General features: G+C 33.0%; 1 protein-coding gene across 33 annotated transcripts in view; it reads right to left on the bottom strand.

Moving 5' to 3' along the window:
- The window catches only part of MAP2 (microtubule associated protein 2), a 352,478-nt gene that overhangs the window by 238,995 nt on the left and 88,128 nt on the right, over window positions 1-25,355 (bottom strand). For all 33 annotated transcript variants that reach the window (XM_074298861.1, XM_074298858.1, XM_074298859.1 and 30 more), the window contains 2 exons: window positions 22,868-22,917; window positions 8,962-9,054 (listed from right to left, as the gene is read on the bottom strand). The gene's annotated coding sequence lies outside the window, so the exon portion shown is untranslated. The remainder of the gene's footprint in view (window positions 1-8,961; window positions 9,055-22,867; window positions 22,918-25,355) is intronic.

A 25,355-nucleotide genomic window follows, 5' to 3' on the forward strand; every position in this document is an offset into this window, starting at 1 on the left:
AAGGAAACAAGTAAGCCTGCCTTAGTTACAAACACAAAATGGTCTTTAAAGACCCAACTAATAAATATTTGGCTACAGATCATGAATAGTTGATTAAGGAAATCTAGCTGCTATATCTATTATTTTGTAATTTTTAGATAGTATCATCTGCTCTTAAAATAAAATAAAAAAAGATGCTCATTATGCAATGAGTTTTGGATCATTTTAAAATCATGGTTAAAAATAAAACTGATTAAATTAGGTTTGTGTTCTCAGAAGATGTATATAATTATCTTTTTAGATGTCTTATTGGACTATATATGTGATTACATATATATATATATGTACATATGTGTATAAGACACACACACATAGATGTATGCATATAATTTAAAGCAGTGAGTCCACTTTCCTCATTACTTCTAATAAGACTAGGCACAATGACCTTATTAAGAGAAAATAAATGAAGGTAGGCAACAAATGCTAAAGACAAGGTCATAAATGTTAATTGTATATCCTCATTTATTAATATCACTACTGTTATTAATATCACTAACCATTCTGCTAGAAATCTGTAATCATTGTATAATTTCCCTTCTTTTTTTTTTTCTGTTCTCTGTATGTAAAGAATTAAGATTATCTAAGTAAGAAAGGGTCACTATAATACACCAGTGGAGGCTGCTTAATAATATTCATTGTTTCCTTTTCAAAAGATGCTTTATCCATCATTTTAGTGTAGAGTTGTTTTGTTGGGTTTTTTTTGTTGTTGTTTTTGAGAAAGTTAACTATTTGGAAAATGGAAATCTCTTACCCAAATCCAAATATACACACACACATACACATATATACACATGTGTGTATATACACATACATGTGTATATATGTGTGTGTATATATACATACATGTATTAGGAAACAAAGCTTCATTAGTTTTTGGTAAATGACATAGAAAATACTTTAAAAAAAACAAAACAAAACAAAATAACCTAGTACTTTTCATCTATTTATCATAGACAGATGCTTACTATGGGTCCAATATAATGACTAGTTCCCAAAAGCCTATAATTATAATAATTGGGGTCATGTGACCTATCAGCATGCTCCAGCTTAAAAAGCAGATGGCTAAACATTAGCATTTGAATCAGCTCAGGGAGGGACTTTTAGTGAAAAGAGCTAAGGAATAAGTATAGCAGAAAGCAGTGGATGCAGTATCTCAATCAATTTCAAGTAGTTGTTTAATTTCCTTCTAATAACCTTTCTAATGATCTTCTTTGTTTTCCTCCAGTACAGCAGACAGCCAATCTACTTTCAGATCTGGTTAGCCCTACCCCTTTAATTTTACCCAGCATCTATTTTACTTAGAGGTTAAGGGGAAAGTGAAGATAAAAAGCATTTTATTCTCATCTTTCCCAGTTTATCCCCAAACTGAAATTGTCTTCCCTCTGGGAAATACTGATAGCCTATAGACTTAAAAAACACTGAATTGGCTTTTCTTGAGCATGAATGGTTTTATTTATTTTATTAGAGAAGGCGGCCATCTCTTCCATTCCATAGTAGTTTTCTCTATTTGTGAATTATCCGGTTGGGAACTTGAATGAAAACTGACAGTTACTGAAAGTCTAAAATTTCATCCTATAGCTTCTCATTGCAGACTAGATATGCTCTTAAGCAATTCAATATGACAATCAGTTTGATAACTCTGGAAACCTAAAGAAAATTCACACAGCTATGAGATCATTCAACTGAAAAGTTAAATGTCAGCTGGATATTTCCAACTTTTTTTTTCTCCCTCCTTAGTAGAGAATAAGAGACTCACAGAGAAAATATTCTCAAGGATAGGGCTAAGGAGTACTTCCCCTTCCTTTTTTGGAAATTTACTAATAAAGGAATCTCCTTTTGTACCCTGGGATAAGGTGAACTATACTCCTCTCTACCCACCACAGTAGAGAGATTGGCTTCCTTGATTCACTATGCTGTCTTCCTTAAGTTGTTTCCCTCTCTGAAATACCTTCTACTTTCCCCATCACCTGTCCAAATACTATCCAATCAATGCAGTCCAGCTAGTCTTACCTTTTCCATTAAGTCTTCTTTTGCCTTCTTTTCTCTGAAAGTAGGTGGCTTTTGTTGCTCTGTGACACATAGGTTAGTCTTTGATTAGATGCATACATTTTATGTGGAGATTTTGCTATAATCTTTTCTCCACAATTCTCATAGAAACAATAGACCAAACTTCTATTTCTATAGCTTCCACAAAGTTTATTGGGAAAAGAAAAGAAAAAAAAACATTAAAAATAACCTAGAAATAATTTTAAATGTAATCCCCAACTTCTATTCCCTTGGTGGTGGTGGTGGGGAAATCCTTAAGTGAACAATGAATGAGCCTTACAAAATTTTTTTTATCAAAAAACATCTTACCCAGACAAAAATGGATTGTAACTTTAGAAGGGAGAAGACTTAGCCCTAATGACATGCTTTTTTTGCATGGTCAGAGGTTACTAGAGATCATCTATTTCTACTGCCCAGTTAATAAATAAAGCAACTAATTAAATAAATAAATTATTCATATTCACCTTGGTTCTAACATCTGCTCAAGTTATCATCTGTTTACTTTCTCAGACAAAATTTTAGAAAGAAAGCTGTCTATACTTTTCTTCCACCTCTCCTCTTTCTTCTCAACTTTCTGCAGTGTAGCTTCCATTTTCATTATTCAACTGAAATTTCACTCTCTAAAATTAGTGATCTTGTTATTGACAAGTCTATGAATGCAATGTCTTTTTCCATCCTCATCCTTTTTGAACTTTCTGCTACTTTTGACTATCTTTCTGGATACCATCTCCATTAGATTATAAGTTCCTTGAAGCCAGGGACTGTCTTTTTGTGTCCTCAGCTTTTATCATAGAACCTGGCATATACTAGGTACTTAATAAATGTGATTGATTTCTTTGTTAATGTTGATGACACCCACCTTGACTTGATTCTTAACTTCTTGGAAGTTTTTTTTTTTTTTTCATTTCTTTTAAAATTGAAATAAAGGAGACCTGCTGATTTACTTTTCTGTCCATTAATACCTGAATAAGCACAGAAGTAAGACAATGGGTAGGAATTACTAGCAAGCAGATTTCAACTCAATATAAGGAATAATTTCCCAAGCCATTAAAACTACCCAAAGAAAAGATCAAAGGAACAGAGCTAGAAATTAAAAACAAAACAAAAAAAAATTTCAAGGGGTCTAGTTCAACCCCATTATTTATAGATAAGGAAACTGAGACCCATAGAGGTCAAGTGACTAGAGCAAGATCCCATAGATAGTATGTAGAAGAGCCAAGATTAAGTTCTTTGATTGTTAAATGCAGGACACTTTCCATTTGTGCCTATCTACCTTCCAAATTTGCAGAGGAGCTTGGGATAAGGGGGTGAATGAACCCCATATCACTAATTTTCAAGACAAGACTAAATGATTATGTTAAAAGAACAATTACAGTCAGGGCTGAACTCTTACTCCCTTCCATTCTAATTTTAAGATTTTGTGAAATACAAGAATAGAAAGTTTTACTAAAAGCAATAGTTCCTATTTAGTGTTTTGAGTCCCTTTTGGAAATTTGCAAATTCCTAAAATGGTTTAAAGGGGTTTCAATTGAAAAAAAAAATTAATAGCACTTCAAGCAGTAAAGTAATTGCAGAACATTATGAACAGTCTATTAAATTACTCTTGGATTCAGAATATGTTTTTGTTATTGTTGTTGGAAGTTGTTTATAGAACAAAAAAAATTTAGAAACCACTGTATTAAAGCATGCTGTAACTTAATTGCACAAACAAATGAGTAACTGACATTGAAATAGCTCTTTAATGTTGGCAAAATGCTTTTCTATAGCACAATCTTATTTAATCTTCCTAAGAACTCCCTGAAGGAGATATGAGCTGTCAGTCTTTTTCCATATGAGTAGTTTCAGAGAGATTGGACATGTTGTACAAGGCTGAGGTGGTAGAGATGGGATATTTAAATTTAGTTCTTCTTAACTCCAAGCTCTACATCCTATCTACCATGCAACACTATCTATATTTTTAAATAGGAAAAGGTCATTTCTGCCTGCCTGTATTCATTCATTTAATAAATATTTATTGAATATCTATGTTCTAGTCATTATAGATGACTATAACCAAAAATCTGGCTCCTTCCTTTTAGGAACTTTCCAATATGAACCAATGCAGCAGGATGAAAATGGTTTGAAGAAATTGAAGTCATTCTATTGTATTCTATAGGAATCACATATCACCATGCAGCTATAATGAATTGAAATGGAACAGAAAATCATTAGCTAGGCTCCACTGTACAGCATCTGAAAATAACACAGCAGTATTGATGTGTAGTCACACATTTTTCCTTTTCAGCATTTTAATTTAGCTCGCATGACTGTCTCACATATGGTAGCATGCTAATAGGAGACAAAGATTTACTTCTTGATCTCTGAAGCAATGAGGCAGCTAGTAAATCCCAAGGTGGGAAATTGCCTCCAAGGTATTCTCACTATGAAATTACTACTAGGAGTGATTGTATTTGTTCTCTATTCTTTAAGAAATGAGAAAATGAACACAAAAATTAGGGGAAATTAGGAATTCCCTATAAAGAGAGTAAATATGTTTCTTGTTCCTGAAAGGTTATCTGTAAAGTTAGATATTCTCAATTCTGAATGCAATTTCCATAACAATGTTTTTAAATTCAAGATGTTTTCATTCTTAAGGAGAGAGACAAGTAAAATACATAATAAAAATAGGGCAAGGTCAGAATCAGAAAGGAGGGAAGATTTGTTTTTTTTCTCTCACTCTCAATTATCTCCTCCACTCCATTTTTCTATCATTGTTTTTGCATCCTGTCCCCTTATTTGTGGTCTTGATAGCTCTCTTCAATCAATGGAATTCTAAGGCTGGAATTTTTTTTTTTAATATGGGAGTCTATGAACTTATTTCTTTAAATATGTATTAGTTATGAAGAAAGACACTATTTGCATTCAGAGAAAGAACTGATAAATAAGGGACAACTAGATGGTGCAATGATTAGAGCACCAGCTCTAAAGAAAGTCAAGAGGAACTGAGTTCAAATTTGCCCACAGACTCTTAAAAATCTGATTAGCTGTGTGACCCTAAGCAAGGCACTTATCCCAGTTTCCTCACTAAAAAATAGAAGTGAAAAAAGGAGTATGTATAGACTAATTTTATTTTAATAATTTTTTGACTCTCTCTCTGTCTACCTCTATCTCTCTGTCTCTGTCTCTGTCTCTCTGTCTCTCTGTCTCTCTGTCTCTCTGTCTCTCTCTCTCTCTCTCTCTCTCTCTCTCTCTCTCTTCTGTGTGTGTGTGTGTGTGTGTGTCTCTATGTCTCTGTCTCTTTCCTTTTTGTGTCTTAATGGTAGCCATTTTGGGGTAGGGGGAAGAAAAAAGAAAAAAAATGATTAGATTTAGAATATATCCTAATAAGATTACAATGAAAATTTCTATATCTAAAAATCTTTCCAAGCCCCAAATGATGACACATTTATTTCAAACAATATTTTACACGATGCATTTATAAAACAAGCAAAAGCATTAGGAAAGTCCATTGAAGTTCACTGAAATACAATCTGACATATAGTTTTTTGACATAATAAGGTTGGAGAACATAGAGGTAAAATGCATTGTTACATTTTTTATTCTAAAAATAATTTTGACCACTTAGGTCAAATGTGTTCTCTTAAGAAAATATGGTATATGAGAAAGAGCAACATAGAAAGTCCAAAGCTTTTTATTCTAAATGTCAATTCAGCTACTAACTAGTCCTGTGACTCTCCCTGAAAGGCAATTCACTTATCTAGACCTCAAATGTGAAATGAAAAGAATGTATTTGATGGTCTCTATGATTACTTCCAATTCCAGCAGTCTAGGATTCCAGGTAAAATTTAGGGCACTCATATTCATTTCATTTTCTTCTAACCTGTTTGAGGTGATGATTCCCTAGTCATTTTTTTCCCCCTGAGGCAATTGGGGTTAAGTGACTTGCCAAGGATCACACAGCTAGGAAAAGTTAAGTGCCTGAGGTCACACTTGAATTCAGGTCCTCCTGACTTCAGAGCTGGTGCTCTATCCACTGTGCAACCTATCTACCCCTGCTTTCTCAGTCTTTAAGTAGAAAACCTAAAAAATTCCAGAGATGTATTGAAACTTGGCTGCTTTAATGTGATGGAATGAAATATCTTTATATTTACATTATCTAAAAACTGGCATTTGATAATCATCCAGGAAAGGTGGAGACCTAATAATGCCTTGATGAACAAAATGAACAAAATGAACAAAAGCACCTGTAGATTTTTCAGACTTCAAACAACTGGATTTTTAAAAAATACAAAAGAACAGAGGAAAAGCAATTTAAGCTAAATAATACCCTTTAATGCTTGATTACTCTTAAATTGAATAATAGGGGATAAAACCTGAACCAAAGCTTACTGACTTAATGGTCTGAAAAACTAAATGGCATCTCAACTAACATCTTTTGCAAGATTTAATAACAGGATATGATTACTGAAGAAATATAATGTTAGTTCTTTAAAAACAACATCAACTTATCCCCCAAAGCAATGAGGTAAACTAGTGCTTTGTACTCAAACAAATCAACAAACAAAAGATTGAGCAACAAAAATATATAAGGGTCACTTAAAAGAAATAAGATATTTAGCTCAGAAAACATAAGAGAAGGGCAAAATAGCTTTCTTTGATTGTTTGAAAGAACAATATGGAAGAAGGAGCTCGCTTTTTCTGTTTGGCTTTTAAATCTAAGAATAGGAGCAAAAGAGAAAAGTTAGATGATTAATATGGAAAAATATTCTAATCATTGATTGTACCCCTGTGTTCTGGAATGCACTCTTTCCTGGTCTCTACCTTTTAGGCTTCTTAGCTTACTTTAAGGCCCAGCTCAAGTGCCAATTTCTACATGAGGCCTTGTCTGAATTCCCTTATTGTTAAGATCTTCATTCCATACTCCTCCTCCCCTTACTACTTTGTAACCATTTTTTATTTATTTTTAAGTTTATTTAAAATTTTTCTTCTCATTAGAACTTAATCTTCTTGAAAACATGCTGTTTTTGTTTCTTCTCCACAATTAACAGCATCTATCAGTGTTTGGTGCACAGGAGGTATTTAATGAATATTTGTTCAAAGGAAGATTAGATAGATAATTCTGTCCAAAATAGGCTAAATCCAGAAGTAATGTGCTCCTTCTAATTGGTGTTCTTTAAGAAAGATTGAATGAATTTTTTTTTTGCAAGAGGTATAATGATTGGATCAGATGGTCTCTGAGAGCTCTAACTCTGAGACTTTGATTTTAATTTACAGTGGTAGATAGAATATGCCAGTGAAATCACTGAATTTGCATTTGAATTTGCACTGAATTTGTATTAAATATTCCATTTACAAAGTTAACATTAACAAGTTAACAATTAAGAAAACCCCCCACTAATTTTCACTGGCATAAAGCTTCTGAAAACCACTTTGATTTTTACAATGAATATTTGGCACAAAGTATGTCCTTTGCTTTTGAACACAATGTAAACTTACCCAGAGAAAAACAATGAGGTAATTACCTATGCAATTTTGGCTTTTTCTCTATTTTATTTCAATTTCTAAAATAATCCTTTTTATGCTCTTAAATTCATTTTATGCATTCCATTGCTAACTAGGAAGTTTTGTCTGAAAATTTTCCCAAGTTACTATATTTGGTTTTCCCATGAAAGTCATATTCCATGGAACTCAGCCCATACAGGTAATAGCTTCCATTATCTAAATGTGACATGCAATAATTATCTCAGGTTTCTAGGAAAGAGTTCTAGTATAGAGTTGATATGTCTGGAAATGATAATATCTTCTAGGTATTTAAGTGTACAACATTTTAAAGAATATAGATTGCTATTGACCTATATTGGTAGAAGGAGTAAAACCACAGGTCTGGACAAACTAAATTAATATAAATAGCAAAGTTGTCTCTAAACTTGTATAATAGTTTTGCATTTTATCATTTTTCTAGCTTTGCTCCAGGACCAGTGAATTTCATTAACTTTACAATTCTACCTTAGCCTTCTTAATTAACTTTCATGGTTTTCCAGTCTTTGGACTAAAAATATTCTTAGAGTTTGTTTTTTTCTTAGTGGCAGGTTTTTTAAAAAAATGTAAAAGAATATAATGAAGGAAGATGATATTGAGAAAGACATGGTTTACATATCAATTTGCTTTTATCTCAAATAATACTCCTCCCTTGCTGATACTCTAGTTTGGTACTCTAGTTTTGGGGTAGTATGTTGCATATTTGTATGCCATATTCCCTTTTCCAACTCATTACCTTGTTAAATTTCAAAGTTCTGTAGGGCAAGGACTATGTCTTATTTGCATTGGTATATAAATGTTTAATAAACAGACAGTGATTAAAGGATGAAGGCATTGAAACAGCCATGAATGCTTTATACTTGAATAGAAATGATATGCTTGCTCTATTGTATTTTAGCTCTTTAGCTTTAATATTCTTTTCTGGAATATATGCAAAATGATGCTACTAATCCTTTAGGAAAGGAGAAGGGAACAAGTTGTTATTAAAGGTTCACCATATACCGAGAACTCTGCTAAATACCTTACAAATATTATTTTACTTGATTCCCACAGCTGTTAAAAGTAGATGCTATCATATCCCCATTTTACAGGTTATAAAACTAAGGCTAAGGTTAAATTACTTGTCTAGGATCACATAACTCTTAAATGGTAGAACTCTTTTGAAAGGATTTTCTTGATATTTTTTGTTTTTACCTCAGTCAATAAATATTTTAGTACCTACAATATGTTAGGCACTGTGCTAGGTGTTAGATATATGAAAACTAAACTTTGAAGTGCTTTATTCTATCAGAGGAAAAGACATATAAATAAAAACAAAATATATACAAGCAAAATAAATAAAAATAATTTATTTTTTACCTTTAATAAGGAGGAGCCAGTGACTGAGGTGACTAGGAAAAGCTTCACTCAGGATATGACACTTGGGCTGAATTTTGAATGATGCTGCGTCTTCTAGGATGCAAAGGTAAGAGACAAAACATCAAGAGAATGGTGATAGGAAATGCAATGTCATGGACAGAGAACAACAAGTGGGTTCATCAGCCTGGACCATAGAATTATGGAGTGAGATAATATCTAAAAGTCAGGAAAGATAGGCTAGTGTCAAAGTGTTTTAAGTGCATTTATGTGCCACACTCAAAAGGTTATGTTTTATGTTAGAGGTAACAGGGAGTCATTGGAATTTTTATGAAGAAGGAAGTGATGTGGTCAGACATCTTTAGAGACATCACTTTGGCAGCTGTGTGGAAGATTCTGGATTGCAGGAGAGACTTAAGGCATAAACCCCTGGAGTCTATTGAGATATTCCTGGTGAGAGGTGATGAGTATCTGAGACCTGCTAAGGAGGTTCAGCAGAATCACCAAGGCTTTGTAATTGATTGAATATAAAGGATGAGTGAGAAGGGACAAATTGGAATTGAGGAAGACTCCAAATTTTAGTAGGATAATTGTTGATTTAACAGTAATAGGGAAGTTAGAAATGGTAGCCAATAAACATTTATTAAGTTCCTACTATGTGCCAGATTGTAGCAGCTAAGTGGGGCAGTGACTAAAGTGTTGGGCCTGGAGTTAGAAAGACTCATCTTCCTAAGTTTAAATCAGCCTCAGGCATTTATTAGCTGTGTAAGTATGGATAAGTCACTTAAATCTGTTTGCCTCAATTTGCTCATCTCTAAAATGAGCTGGAGAAAGAAATGACTAACTACTCCAGGATCTTTGTCAAAAACAAACAAACAAATAAACAAACCCAAAATGGTGTCACAAAGAGTCAGATATGACTGCAAAACAACTGAACAACAAAATATTCCAGGCACTATGTTAGGAGGAGGGATGTTTTTAGGGGTGAGAAAAGACAGACAAAGGCAAAACAATTCTTTCTGTTTTGGACATGTTGTATTTCAGATGTTTATAGGACATTTAATAGGAAATAACCAATGAATGGTGATAATACTGAACTAGAGCTCAAGAGAGAAATAAGAAAATATAAAGATCTCACAGGCTTCTATATAGAGATAATAACTAAATCCGCAGAAGTCAATATGGTCACCAAGAGCAAAGAGAGTGTGAGGATAAAATGAGAACATGTTTGTGAAATGATTTTTAACTTTTAAGTGCTTTGTAAAAGCTAGCTATTTTTATTATTTACTCATAAAGCAATTCAGGCAGAATATCAAAAATTGATATATTGTAAATCATTGTACCAATTACTGTATACTGTAACTAAAAACAATTCAGTAATACAGAAATAAAAATTTCAACCTTTTCATTAACTCAAATAAGAATTAAGTTGAGGAGGATTCAAATGAGATGAATTAAAGATTAAATACATGTAGATGCTATCTAATTCTGATATATTACAACCTATTTAATAATCTCAGGTATTGCTTATTTATAAATGGAAAAATAATCATAAACTGCCAGTTTGCTTTTTAAAGTTTATTATTTTATTTTATTTTTATTTCTTTTTAAAATTTATTTGTTAATTTTTGATATTTACTTTTATAAGATTTTGATTTCCATTTTTTCTCCCTCCCTTCTGGCCTCCTCCCCCATAATGGCAATCAATCTGATAGTGGTTGTACATATATAATCATATTAAACATATTTCCACATTAGTCATTTTGTGAAAGAATTGGAACAAAAAGGGAAAACCATGAGAAAGAGAAGAACAACAAAAAAGTAAAAATAATATGCTTCAATTTGCATTCAGATTTTATTGTTCTTTCTCTGGATGTGCATATATTTTTCCATCAAGAGTCTTTTGGAATTGCTAAAGACAGTTCTCACATGCCTCAATGCATCCCTTGGTGCAACATTATATATTACCATTGAATGTTAATGTTCATAATAATCATCAATATCATCAAGGCAGAGAAGTGTATAATACATTCTAGAAAAGTTTCTACACAAAATGATTAAAACTTTAATGTCAATAAGACTTGAACAATATGGCATAGGACAATGAAAAGACAGTTGATAGAAATGGACTGCCATAATATTTCTGTATGTATGTCTGGCATACATGTGTGTATATGCCAAATAAAACATTTGTATACAAGGTCATCTTTAGAAGCTACTTATCAGACTACTAAATGTGTTTTTAATCATTATAATTCAACTTCTTCCTAGTAAGGTTCATGTTTTAACATGAATGAAGCTAAATGAAAGTCCTTTTACTACAATCTACTCCATAAGCTATTTGTAGTTACTCAGCAGCTCCCAGAGACAGGACCTGGAAGTTGGCAGGTATCAGACTCCTAGACAATTTCACTTTCTTTAACAGAAATTTCCCCAGGGAGTCTGACTAAAAAGGAAAACAGACCTTCTGTGGTATGTCCATTAATGTAGACAAGCTCCAAAACTAGCAATGATAAAAAATTTATTAAGCATTTTGATTACTATGTAACTCATGTATTTGTTTCCCTCACCACCACCTTCCACTGAAATTTGAGATTACATGCTGATTTGTGAAGGTTGAAGAACCAGAAAGTATTCTTACTTTTAATTTCTCAAAATTCTCATCTTAAGCTAAGCTGATTGTAAAAAGCATTTAGAACTCTACAGCTAGAATATTTAAGACTTGAATTGAACATTCTATTTCTTAAATCATATAAAGCAGGGGTTCTCAAACTACGGCCTGCAGGCCAGCCTGTAGGGTTATGGCAAATGGGCTGAGGGGCAGAGACAGAGTGTGAGTTTTTGTTTTTACTATAGTCAGATCCTCCAACAGTCTGATGGATAGTGAACTGGCCCCCTATTTAAAAAGTTGGAGGACCACTGGTATAAAAGGTTTCAAAGAGATCACCTATGATTGAGAGTGGCATTCCATCTTTCAGTATGAACACCAAATAAGAATCAATGCTAGTTACTCAGAGAATTAATTCTTCGGAGTTGATTCTATGAGCAAGCATGGAAGTAGATGCCCAAGCAGCTGCCTGCTGGAGTTATTTGATAGTATCAAGACTGAGTATAAAAGAAAATCATCAGCTGAGCACATTTGTTTTGTTGGCTTGAACCCAGTTCTGCAACCCCAAGCCAATGTGAAGAAATTTCCAAAGGGCTGTGTTTACCTATTTGTTCTCTATTTCCTCAGTGCCTCTACTTCCTCAGTATGTTAGCAGATCTGTGTGAGAAAGTAAATTTGCAATTCTAAAAACATTCCCTTCTGGGACTTTTCATTAGGTCACATGAGGAAAGGAAGTATTTAGAGCAAGAGGCAATTAGAGAGACAAGAGCCTGCTTTTTCCTTCCACTCTGATCTACCTCATTGTAGAAATGTCAGAAGCAAATTTCCAGATTTAAAAAAAAAATGAAAGAGAAGAAAAAAAATTCCTTTTTTTTTTTTTTTTTTTTTTTTAAACCAGAGTGAACAAAAAGTATTTCTTTTCAGAGTCTAAAAAACTACACTGATGAATGTAAGTGCTTCTAGCACTAACTGGTCTTTCCAGTCTGATATGTGAGTATAGCTGTACTTGAGCCTCTTGATTGAAGTGGTAAACAGATAACTGGGGATTCTGAAAATCCCTCCAGAATTATGACAAGATTGTCAGCAAAGTTCCACAGAAGTAGTTTTTTTTTTTTCTTTACACTGTATTTACACTCAAAAAAATTGGAATGTGGTAAACATGTTCAAATATAATTGGAACATGTACAATGTGTAAAACAAAGGGATTATTTTAAAATAATCTTTTCTGTCTATCTAAGTTCCTAACTTCTTCCAATTAAAAAGATAAGGTCTAAAACTAAATAATTGTCTTCCATTTGACAGAGACCCAGAGAGGTTAATTGAGTGACTTGCCCATTGTGTAACCCAAATAGAAATTTAATAAACAGGATTTTCTTAAAAAAAAAAAAAACAAATAAAAACTCCAGACCTCTGACTATTATACCACATGTTCTTTCTAATACCAAATTATTATTTTGAGAATTTTGGGGGTATAATTTTATTCTTTCTTTCCTCATTCTCTCCCTTCCCTCTCATGAAGAAGTCAGGGGACATACAGCATACTCATAGATGAAAAAGACAACACTATTTGTTCATTCAACACATATTTATTATATATTTATATATGTAATATGCAAATATACACACATGGTATGTGTATATGCATACATACATGCATGTGTATATATGCATATAGATAAATATATATGCAGAGAGACATTCAGAGACAGAGACAAACAGACAGCCATAGAGAGACAAGCAGACAGACATAGAAACAGAGAGAGACGAGGGGGGCAGGGATCCACTATATGGCACATACACTCTGAGGAAGAAAAAGAAGAAAAGTGGATCTCATCAGCCACAAGGGAGAAAAGGCATGCACAACCGGCTATAATAAAATGTGACATACACCAAAACCATTTGGTATTGGCTAAGAGATAGACTATTTGATCAGTGGCATAGGTTAGGTTCACAGGGCAAGATAATGAATAAAAAAAGCAATCTAGTGTATGACAAACCCAAAAATCCCTACTTTTGGGATAAGAATTCATTATTTGACAAAAACTGCTGGGAAAACTGGAAATTAGTATGGCAGAAACTAGTCATGGACCCACATTTAACACTACATACTAAGATAAGATCAAAATGGGTCCAAGATTTAGGCATAAAGAACGAAATCATAAATAAATTGGAGGAACATGGGATGGTTTACCTCTCGGACTTGTGGAGGAGGAAGGAGTTTGTGTCCAAGGGAGAACTAGAGACCATTATTGATCACAAAATATAAAATTTTGATTACACCAAATTAAAAAGTTTCTGCACAAACAAAACTAATGCAAACAAGATTAGAAGGGAAGTAACAAATTGGGAAAACATTTTTAAAAGTAAAGGTTCTGACAAAGGTCTCATTTCCAAAATATATAGAGAACTGACCCTAATTTATAAGAAATCAAGCCATTCTCCAATTGATAAATGGTCAAAGGATATGAACAGACAATTTTCAGATGATGAAATTAAAACTATTTCCACTCATATGAAAGAGTGTTCCAAATCACTATTGATCAGAGAAATGCAAATTAAGACAACTCTGAGATATCATTACATGCCTGTCAGATTGGCTAAGATGACAGGAACAAATAACAATGAATGTTGGAGGGGCTGTGGGAAAACTGGGACACTGATGCATTGTTGGTGGAGTTGTGAAAGAATCCAACCATTCTAGAGGGCAATCTGGAATTATGCCCAAAAAGTTATCAAACTGTGCATACCCTTTGATCCAGCAGTGCTACTACTGGGCTTATATCCCAAGGAAATACTAAAGAAGGGAAAGGGACCTGTATGTACCAAAATGTTTGTGGCAGCCCTTTTCATAGTGGCTAGAAACTGGAAAATGAATGGATGTCCATCAATTGGAGAATGGTTGGGTAAATTATGGTATATGAATGTTATGGAATATTATTGTTCTGTAAGAAATGACCAACAGGAGGGATACAGAGAGGCTTGGAGAGACTTACATCAACTGATGCTGAGTGAAACAAGCAGAACTAGGGGATCATTATACACTTCAACAATGATACTGTATGAGGATGTATTCTGATGGAAGTGGATATCTTCAACATAGAGAAGAGCTAATCCAATTCCAATTGATCAATGATGGACAGAATCAGCTACATCCGGAAAAGGAACACTGGGAAATGAGTGTAAACTGTGAGCATTTTTTGTTTTTGTTTTTGTTTTTATTTTTCTTCCCAGATTATTTTTACCTTCCGAATACAATCCTTCCTTTGCAATAACAACAACAAAATTCAGTTCTGCACATATATATTGTACCTAGGATATACTATAAGATATTTAATATGTATGGGAATGCCTGCTGTCTAGGGGAGGGGATGGAGGGAAGGAGGAGAAAAACTAGGAACAGAAGGGAGTACAAGGGATAATGTTGTAAAAAAAAAATTACCTATGCACATGTACTGTCAAAGAAAATGTTATAATTATAAAAATTAATAAAAAACAAAATAAAATTTAAAAAAAGATAAAATGTGACATATTATAACGTTATAAGAGAAGTAGAGACAACATGCTTTGGAATATAGAGGAGGCGAGAGCAATTTCTTCCACAAAGCCATCCCCCTCCCTTATGTCTTTGTACTTGGAGAAAACCCAGGGGTTCCAAAAGTTATGTCAGTAAAGTGAAAAGTTTTCCAAGTCCTTTGAAGCTTTCTTTAGAATATGTATGAAAGATTGAATCTGCCAATTGAGGACAAAGCCAGTTATATACATGGCTCAAAATTAGTACACTGACCACTAGGTCATGAATTCTCCGGTCACAGGAGCCTTTGAAATAGTCATTGTGAAGATAGCAAACCTGAATTGTAGTCAGGCTGAAGGAGTAAAAACAATGTTATCAGTCATAACTGCAAGGGAGTAAAAAGTATAATCTCACTCTTCTTAAAGTAATAATTTGGTGAGGAAGGCAGTATGATAAACTAAGTTTGGTGCAGATTTAAATTTAGGAATGTTTGGTTTCAAATCCTATGCCTGAAATTTACTAACTATGTGACCTTAGGCAAGCACTCAATGTCTCTGATATTCAAGCAAGTTTTCTATGATTTCATTTAGTCATAGTCAGAAGTGAACACTGCCTTGATCCATTTACTTTGCATAATTTAGAAAACTGTAAGTAGTTGTTGACTCTGAATTTCATAAAATCAAATAAAAAGAGAAAACAATTGAAAAGTTTCTATCCCAAACCTTAAAATTTTAAGATATTTTTATATTGCTTTGGGATCAGTGATAGAAACATTCAATTATATAGCATGAGTTTTACAAGTAGTCCACCATCTGTTATCTTTGCATGCATTTTTGCTTACTAAAAGCATTTTTAGTAATTGAACTATTGCTACCATTCTTCAAAGGAGAAAATTGAATGCTGGCCATTTATGAATTATATGATAGAAAACTTGTTTAACACTTTCATTTCTCTCTCTTCTCTGTCTCTGTTTCTCTTCTCTCCTGTCCTCTCCTCTTCTCTTTTCTTTCCCTCTTCTGTCCCTCTCTCTCCTCCTCTTCCCCCCCCCCCCGTATGCGTATGTGCCTCTTCTTTCTGTAAATCTATATAATTATTAAGACTTGTTTTTTTGTTTATTTTTTCTGACAACTCATCACTGTTCTAAATCTACTGATTTATAACACTCCTTGTTTTGCCTTGATAGATACATTAATGAACATATCCATGTTCAGGCACAAGATAAGGAGTGAAGAATAATATTTTAAAATGAGCTATATACATTCATATATAAAATTCATAATCTTCAAAATAAAAGATACTATTAGAGTAGATAGACTGTAAGTAACAAAGGAATGGATCAATGGTTAGAAAATATAGCATAAAGCTAAACCAAAGAGACAATAGAGAGAGAATTGAAGATAGGTAAAATTAGAGCTTTGGATATTTGAATGATAACAAGAAGACAATTTCCTTTGGCTAATGGAATTCTTAACTTTTTGAGGGCCATAGACCCCTTTGGAAGTCATGGCCTGAATACAGAATCCCTTCTCAAAACAATGCTCTTAAATACATACATATACATTGGAAATAAATTTTAATGAAATAAAGATACAATTTTCTCCATTCATATTCATAGACTAAATTTATTAATTAACTTTCTTTGGGTTCTATACATCTCAGTTTAAGAATTTATTCATTATTTATTTTTCTTTTTAATTTAAGGGGGCTAAATGGCTGGGGAATCAAACACTGACATATTTTAAAAGACAAATATTCCAATCAACACTATTATATATGTGTTCAGGTGTATGGGTCTTTTTACATTAAATTTTTATTTTTCTTAATTACATGTAACCAAAATTTTAAACTTTTTTTTGAGTTCCAAATTCTCTTTCTTCCCTTTCTTTCTTCCTTTCTATCAGAAGGCAAGCAATTTGATATAGATTATGCATGTGCAGTCATGTAAAACACTTTCATATTAGCCCTTTGCAAAAGAAAATGCAGACCTCCCCTTACTCCCCCTTTTTAATCAGGAGGAAAGGGAAATTGGAATGATAAAGATAATTTTTAAAGTATGCTTCAATCTGTATTCAGACTCTATCAGGTCTTTCTCTAGGGGTAGGTAGCTTTTTTCATCATAAGTCCTCCAGAATTTTCTTGGATTATTGTATTGGGAATAGCTAAGTCATTCACAGTTGATCATTAAACATATTCAGTTTTTATGAAACCATTAAGATTATGACTAATCCTTCACTTAACCCACTGGAGGGGGTAAGAATTTTTAACACATAAAATTCTTCTGGAATTCTCTACTCTTTTGTGAAAATCAGGTATCTAGATTTGATTCAATTGATTCAAACACAAGCTTTCAAAAAAAATGATCTTTTAAAAATTATTTGTGATGATGTATATCTACATATTTACATATGTATGACATATATACATTTGTGTATATATGTCCATACATATAATGAATAAGAGAACAAAGGGTTAAAAGAAGTATTCAAATATCTTAGTCAAAGTTACTAAGGTTTTTTTTTTTTTTCCCTTTTTTTTCTTTTCTGAGGCTGGGGTTAAGTGACTTGCCCAGGGTCACACAGCTAGGAAGTGTTAAGTGTCTGAGACCATATTTGAACTCAGGTCCTCCTGAATTCAGGGCTGGTGCTCTATCCACTGCATCACCTAGCTGCCTCCAAAGTTACTAAGTTTTTAAAACTCTATCCTTTTCTTCATTTACCTTAATTGCTTAGTAAAATTTTCTTAAGTTCAAAGTTAAATAATACTGATAACTAATTTATACATTCATAACCAAAACTTTCTCCAAGAATGAAAACAATTTATCTAATTTTGAGGTGAGCATTCTGTATAAAAGGAAATACTTCTGAAAATATGGATACTATTGAGATAAAGAAATTGGGAATATTCTAACTACAAGTCATACTCTGGGTTTACCTTCTGGTTGTTTCTGATAAGTTAATGAAAGATACTGTTGTTTCTAACTGGACTTCTAAAATATGATTTAGATAACCGATTATCTCATTTAATTAAGTGCTCATTTCATTCCCATGTGTTACTCAAAAGAAAATGTTTCTTGTGTAGGAACTGCCTGTCCACATTTGGGCAGATGATTTTGTTTTAGGGATACCTTGGCTAAAGCTCAGATTCCATCATGTTCCTTTTTATGTGGTGCCTTTGATATATTTTAATTGATATGTCTAGGATATACTATAAGATATTTAATATGTATGGGAATGCCTGCCATCTAGGGGAGGGGGTGGAGGGAAGGAGGGGAAAAACTCGGAACAGAAGGGAGTACAAGGGATAATGTTGTAAAAAAAATTACCTATGCATATGTACTGTCAAAGAAAATGTTATAACTATAAAAATTAATAAAAAAAATTCAAAAAAAAATGATATGTCTTTCAAAATGATGCCATGTCATAGACAAACTTAGGTTGTTTTTGCGGTCTTAGTAAACATTTATAGACCCAGATTCCTGAGACATGGTTTTACCAAGATTCTGGAAGACCTCTCCAGAGTTACAGAGATTTTAGGGAATCTTACTGGGATGACATGCACGATAAAGGATCCTTAGATTAGGCCATTCATAGACACTAAGGAAAGTTCATAATACCTTCCTCAAAATCTGGGATGTCAGGCAGGGTAGATGGAGAGGTAAGTAGGATATATGAGCAAATGAGTACATAGATTAGAGAGCTAGGGTAGAGAAGGGCATGAGATAAGAGATGGCTAAAGCTAAAACCTGGCTGAACTGGAGATTGTAAAAACCAATCAGTGAAGTCCATCTATAACAAATTTTATCTTATGCTTTTCTAGGGTTCAAATTCCAATCCATTTATTTGGACTCCCCTTCAGACTGATTTCTACAGGGAGAAAGTAGTATAAAATCCCTATCACACACTTCACTATACTTTCTCTGAATATGTTTCTTTATTGCTTGAGACTAATAAATTATGACCATCAACAATTTCATCTAATCTATCAGCCTGTAGTTCAAAATAAAAATAGAAAAACTCTACAGATGAGACATCTCTGTTTTTTCTACATGGCTTGAGCCAAGCAAATTGGATAATTTCTGAGAATATTCCAGAGTATACCAACATGATTACCTTATCTTTAGAGAGGATAGTAATAAGCAGATGAATCAGTAATGGAAAAGATTGGAAATTGATGTTGTGCTCTTGGTTGCACCTGGAAGGCACTACATCATATTTTCATACTCTATATAGCCATAAATGTTTGAGATTATATATACAGGTTTGAAAAAGAGTGTGACAAAGTTGGGTAAGGTAGGAAAAGGGTGAAGTAAAGGAACAAGTTATGTATTCTTATTGTTACAGTTGATTATCTGAGGGCATCTGTGATTTCCCTGATACATGTAATATCTCCAGTGGTTCAGATTACATCACTCCCAATGAATGATCAACATTCTATACAACTCTCGTCCATGTTTCCCTATAAATCCAAAATGGCATGAGGATTTTCTTCTGGTTCTTTGGACATTAAGCAAATATGAAAGTAGCATTTCTGTCAGTTATCTTTTATTCTTATCATATGATTAAATCTGTTTTTTTGTTTCTTATCCTACATTTCTTTGAGAACATTCTAGTTTGAGATAATTCATTTTTTTCTAGTTATGGGACCATTCTGTCCTTGGACAAGGATCTACATTTAAGATACCAATAGCTAATCAATCAATCAACTGTTTTCTAAGTGCCAAGTTCTGAACTGTTTTTAGTGATATAAATAAAAAATAAAATCAGTTCTTCCCTCAAGGAGATTAAATTGTAATGTGAGAAACATATACATATATAGGAATATACAAGATACACACAAAGTAGATGAAAGGTAATCCTAAAGGTAAAAGCATCACTGGTTATAAAGACTAGTAAAAGCTTCCTTTAGAAGCTGATGAAGGCTTAAAGGAAACCAGATAATCTAAGAGGCAAAGGTGACAAGGAGGAACATTCCAGCAATATAGACAGAGAGAGCAAAAACATAAAGATGAAAGATAAAGAAATGTATCATCCTTAGGACCCGTTACTCCTATACTCCACCATTATACTACTATGAGTATAGATTGAGAAGGCAGGAATGCAAGATGAGGGACAATTTTGTATATTGCTGGGTTTTGTCATGGTTTATCAAAGTCAAACAATTCATTAGTGATTCTCAGAAAGCACAATCCCTTGCTGAGCCCATACTTTTGGTGTCATGATTTTCATAATATGTAAACCTTCATTCTTTTATTTTTTTTTTATTTTATTTCATTTCATTTTCCAAATGTCCCCTTTGGTTCTTTCTCCCTGGGAAGTGATCAGTCTTGAGGAGCCAAGCAGCTATATTAACAATAGCAGCTACTAAATTAATGTTCCAACAAGGAAGGTCTCCTGTGGTGACTGCCTTCTACTTTGGAAGAAAAGCTTAATGGACTACCCTCAGATATGTGGCTTAAGTGCTGCAGTACAGTATATTTTCTGCTTAGACATGAGATTCAAATGAGCTTTGTCAACATCTTTAAGGTTTTTATTGCATTTATACTACAAAGCTTTGAATTCCTGCTTCACAGAAAAAAGGCAAAGGAGGAAACCTTGACAGACTTTTTGTCCATAATGATAGTTTACATAATACATGCAGATGAGTAAACAGAAAGAAAACTTAGCTATGGTTCTTCAAGAATTTTATTCCCAGACTCTGCTTGCATCTGGCAAAGAAACATGATGTTATGCAAAGGGCAATTTGATATAACAGAAGGAGCTCTAGTTTAAGGAGTCTGGTAACTGTGTAATAACCATAAATCTTACCTTTCTTCACTGTGTTGGCAAACAATTGTTTACTTTTATGTCATATGTAGGTTGCCTCATCCATTTATCAATGGATCAATCAATAATCACTTATTAAGCTCCTGGCATTATGCAAAACACCACTGATAACAGAAACCAAAATGAAATAGACTCTGCCTTTCAGGAGTTTGTATTCTATTAGGTTCTTCTAATCATACCTATTTTCCAGGCAAGAAAACTAAGACTTAAAATTTGAATGACTTGGTTCAGATTATATACATAGTTCCATGTTAAGGTATATGGATTTAAACCTGAGCCTTTTAAATTCAAATCTGGGATTTTAATATGAGTGAATGGTAATGTGTTCATTAAGACAATAATAATTGACATTTAAATAAGTGCTTTATTGTAATTGTAATTGTAAATACCTGGCACTTGATAATATTTCATGTGACCTTTATAACAATCCAGTAAGTCTAGCACCATAAACATTATTATCCTTGTCTTACAGATGATAAAACTGAGGTTCAAAGTGGTTAACTGATGGCTTGTTTGTGGTCATGCTGCTAATATGTGTTAAGTGGTCAAAATTGAACAACTGGCCCTCCTGATTCTAAAAGGCCATACTTCTTTCTACTATACCATATTTCTAAAATCCTTTAGCTAATAGAAATGTAATTTATTTGGAGATAAAGCTCACCTGTGTATTCATCAGAAAAGTGACATAACAAACTTAAAGACTATTCACATGGATGTCTTCTATAGTGTTCTAGCACATTGAGCTCAGATACTTTGTCTGGATTACCAGACTGAAAAACCTTACATTTGTGATACATGTGAAAAATATATAAGCCAAATGGAAAACTCTCCTAATGAATTTGTAACTGTAACTGACAAAATATTTTTCAATCCAAGTCTTTCTTACCAGAAAATGTTTTGTATAGATACTAACCTTAAGCTACAAGATGAAACCAAATAACTCATGCACATGCAGAGAATGTTAATGTTTGAGTTTATTTGTTGGTATGTTAGAATGACAGTTTTTTGACCTCAGTTGGTATTATAGCTACTCTTCTAATTTGGGTGGCATTTATATCAGAATTCTGGTGGATGAAGAGTTCTGGTTCATTTACTTAGGTACTTGTGAGTACTTTCTGGGAATAAGGATGCTAAGGAAAAGTATGATCAGGCAAATTTTTTGTTCTTATTTTCTAAGGTAGGAAAATGGAACAAGTACAAGAAAGTTAAAATCCTACTTTCTGCAGAAATCTTTCCCAGTCTCTTAATTCTGGTACGTTCCCCTTACTGCTTATTTCTAGTTTATATATAAAGAGTATATGTAATATATATTCCAGTATATAGTGTGTTTCCAGTACATACATATATAGAGACAGAAATAGATATAGATAAATACAGATATGGAAAACTTTGTATATCTTTTTTGTATATAATTATTTGCATGCTGTCTCCTCTATTAAACAGTCATCTTTCCTCTTATTTTGTATTCCCACTGCTTAGCATATTGCCTGGTACACAGTACAATACTTAAATGTTTATGACTGACTGACTGATTCTATATATAAGACAATCAACCATGTTAGACATTTGGTAATTTCAAAAAAGTGATGTTTTCTCCTTCAGTAAACACTTTTTCAAATTCTTTCTCTTGGAATACTAGTATACAAATTCATCTTCACATAAAGCAGAAGATATTCACATATATGTCATTGCCAGAATTGATTTTTTAATAATCACTATATGTAATGTTGTTAATGCTTTAGGTAAAATAAAAATATTTAATGTATGAGAGATTATTTGAGGTGTAAAAATAAATATATGTACAGTTTTAATGTGTCAGCAGTTGTCATAAGCCACGGAGGGTTCTGCCTCTCTTTCCGAAGTCCATTTTTCTATCACTTATTAAAAGAATATTTCCATATTTGGAATTTTTAATGACCAATTATGTGTGAAATTTTCTATTTAATTGTAGATTAAACTATTACCTACCTCTGTTTCAGCTGAAAGTCACAGGAGACCTTGGATCAGATTAATTGTATCTGAAAGAAAACATAAAAAACAACCTATTAATTTAATTAGTTGAATGAAATATATTGAGAATCTATGGATAATATTTAACATATAACAAGGAAGAGCCATACAATTTCTGAAACAGGATTATTATACTACATCATCACCTTTTTACTTTTGTTAAAGTGCCTCTAATAGGGGTACTCCCGATCTTCCAATCATTTCATATTATCAGTCAAATTATCAGAAGTATGCTTAATCTTTCACTTTCCATCAATTCCCTCATCTAGTCAATGGCCACTGGTAAACATTCTACCTCCACAATATCTCTTACATCTATCCTCTTACACCATTCCAAGGTCAATCATCCTAAGTAAATAAGTTAAGCTCTTAACTTTCAGCTGGACTATTGCAACAGCTTCCTATTTGGTATTATTTTCTTTATCTCCTCCTTCCCTTACCTTCTATGGAACTATCAACATTCACTTCCTATATCACAAAACTGACCATATTGTAAACCTGTTGAAGAATCTTTAATAATGCAGCATTAGTTCTAGAACAAATTACAAACTCAATTTAAAATTTAAAACACTTTTCAACTCAGTTATAGACTACAATTACAGCTATTTCACATAACTCCTCTTGACTCAATGTTCTAGTCAAAATGGCCAACTTGTTGTTCTCTGAACTCAAGATTACATTTCCTGTACCTGTGTTTCTGCATGCCTCTTCCCTATGCCTAGAATACTTTCCCTTTTCCAAGGCCTAGTTCAAGGAATGACTCCTCTTTGAAGTCTTTCTTGATCCACCAAGAACCTCCCCTGAAATTTTCTTGTACTCATAGCTATATCAGTGTTTCATTTCTCCAGTGAAATGTAAGCTCATTGAGGATAAGGATTTTGTCATTCCTTCTTTGTAGTCTAAGCAGGTAGCTAGATGACAAGATGGATAGAGCACTGAGCACAGATTAAGGAAGATCTAGGCTTAAATCCAGGCTCATTTGTGTGTAACCCTGACCAGTGCAGTACCTGGCATATAGTAAGGATTTTATAAATGCTTATGAACTTTTACCATAAGGCATTGAAAAATGCTCATTGAATGCTGAGTTGAAAAAAAAAACTTTTGCTAGGAAATAATTGGTTTGTTTACAAAATTAAAATGTCACAGAAAATGACAAAGTACTAAGGAACTTGGAAGTCATCCAGACCAATTATTAATTTACAGATGAGAAAACTGAGTCCCCTGACAAGTTAAAATGTTTGCTTAAGCTTTCAGAGTAAGTCAATGGCAAAGGAAGATTTAAAACCCAGAGTTCTTGAATCCCAAACAAATGATTTTTTCCCAATAAAGTTTATACTCATCTAGCAGCTGTAGGACTTTAAAACTTCATGCTCATATTCTTTCCAAACTTCATTTGGAAATCTAGAGTCCATACCTAAAATTAGATTTGTTTGATTTTTCAAACCTTTTTATATATTTTATGTAAGTAATGATTTTTAAATGAAATCAGTCCTAATGCTTATGTTTTAGCATGCCAGCCAAAAGATGTGTTCTTAGTAATTCTGTTTTTAGTGGATTAGCATTTCTTTTGAAAGAAGTTTTAACTTAAAAAAAATTAAAACTGGAAGATATGTCAGAGCACATTTATAGACATTTTTTTGTATTTTTTTCATACTACTATTGACCCTGAGATGGTCAGTGTTTAATTTGGATTAATACATCTGTTTTCCTAAAACTGAATCAATTTCTTTCATGAAAATCTAAGAAACTTATTAATCTCCACTAGCATCTTGCAGTTTAACATGGATCACTAAATTTTAGTGAGGGGTTCTGTGAAGGAAAATGATGCTTTCATTTACTCTTCCTACTTATGCTCATATCTACACACACACACACACACACACACACACACACACACACACACTACTTGTTATGGAAGTTAGGCATATACCCTTTTGCTTGTTAACAGACAAAGGCAACACACAAGTATCGTTGAGACTTTTAATTGTGATAAGGAAAAAATGTGTAATTACAAGAAATCACCAATTTGAAGAGATTGCATCAGTCATTCTGATATTTGGAATTTGAAATTTATTAGCCAGTATGAAAAAGTAAGTCATGAAAATGATGCCTAAGTTTCAAGACTAACTCACAAAAGCCTTTTTTTTAAACCAACACACAGTTAAAATAATGTATATTTTCAATGAAAAACAAAAGAAAGTAATACATTCTGTGAGTATATTGTTGGAAGTGGTTCTGAATGTCAAAATTCACTTTGAACTTAATGATCTTTCTTTTCCATTACACAGGTATATCATAAATATGACTTTACTTTTAACAGCTATGAGTCCTGCCCCTTTTGGCTACACAAATGAAATGAGGAAAAGGAGAAGAAAAGAGAAAAGAGATAGCAGAGAAACAGGGAATAGAGACAGAAAACATGTTTCTCTGAAGCAACCAGTATTAG

The sequence above is a fragment of the Sminthopsis crassicaudata genome, chromosome 3, assembly GCF_048593235.1.
Source record: "Sminthopsis crassicaudata isolate SCR6 chromosome 3, ASM4859323v1, whole genome shotgun sequence".
NCBI lineage: Eukaryota > Metazoa > Chordata > Mammalia > Dasyuromorphia > Dasyuridae > Sminthopsis > Sminthopsis crassicaudata.